General features: G+C 71.0%; 1 protein-coding gene across 1 annotated transcript in view; it reads left to right on the top strand.

Annotated features, from left to right (window-relative positions):
- Positions 1–1,047, top strand: part of EMIHUDRAFT_457120 (zeaxanthin epoxidase) — a gene marked incomplete at its 3' end in the record, with an annotated part of 6,744 nt that overhangs the window by 1,247 nt on the left and 4,450 nt on the right. The window lies entirely within an intron of this gene.

Raw genomic sequence — 1,047 nt, 5'->3', positions numbered from 1 at the left:
CGAATCTCTCCTTCCTCGTGATCACCCTCGCCTCACCCTCCCGCCGCCTCGCTGCTCGCTCGCCGCTTGCTCGCCCGCCCGACTTTCTGCTTCCTCGTGATCCGAACCGCCACCACCCTCGCCTCGCCCTCCCGCCGCCTCGCCGCTCTCGCTCGCCGTTCGCCGTTCGCTCGCCCGCTCCCGACTTTCTACTTCCTCGTGATCCATCTCGCCGTTCGCTCGCTCGCTTGGCGCCCGACCTCCTACTTCCTCGTGATCCACCGCCGCCACCCTCGCCTCGCCCTCCCGCCGCCTAGCCGCTCGCTCGCCGCTCGCTCGCACGTTCGCGCTCGACCTTCTACTTCCTCGTGATCCACCGCCGCCACCCTCACCCCCGCCGCCTAGCCGCTCGCTCGCCGTTCGCTCCCCCGCTCGCGCCAGACCTTCTACCTCCTCGTGATCCACCCGCCGCCGCCCTCGCCTCGCCCTCCCGCCACCTAGCCGCTCGCTCGCTCCTATCCGTGCCACGCCTATCCGTGATCCTGCCGTTACCGCGCCGTCCTTGCTCCTCCCTGCCGTGCCGCTCCTTCCTCCGTGCCGCGCCGCCCTTCTTGCCGTTCAGCCCGCCGCCCCCCCTGCCGTCCGTTACCGCCGTGCCGCCGTACCGCCCACGCCGCCGCCGCCCTCCACCCCCTCCACACCGCCGCCACCGCTGCTCACGCCGCCGCCGCCCTCCACCTCGCCCACACCGCCGCTACCCTCCACCTTCTTCCCACCGCCGCCGCCGCCGCCCACGCCTCCGCCGCCTTCCATCTCGCCCACGCCTCCTCCGCCCTCCACCTCTCCCATGCCGCCCCCCGGCCCTCCACCTCGCCCACCCCTTTGCCACCACCCTCTATCGAGGCCGTCCCTCTCGCCCACATTTCGTCCACATCTCGGATAACCCCCCCCCCCCCTCTTCTCTACGCACGGGAAGTTAGGCTGTCCGTCTTCAACGGCAAATCCAGCTGCCCGAACGGGTTGCGCTCCTTCAACCTCACGATTGAGAGTTGTGAACAGCGCCTCTTC

This window comes from Emiliania huxleyi, assembly GCF_000372725.1.
Source record: "Emiliania huxleyi CCMP1516 unplaced genomic scaffold EMIHUscaffold_222, whole genome shotgun sequence".
Taxonomy (NCBI): Eukaryota; Haptophyta; order Isochrysidales; family Noelaerhabdaceae; genus Emiliania; species Emiliania huxleyi.
The sequence above is the reverse complement of the archived record's forward strand: the minus strand, read 5'-3'. Positions and strand labels throughout refer to the sequence as shown.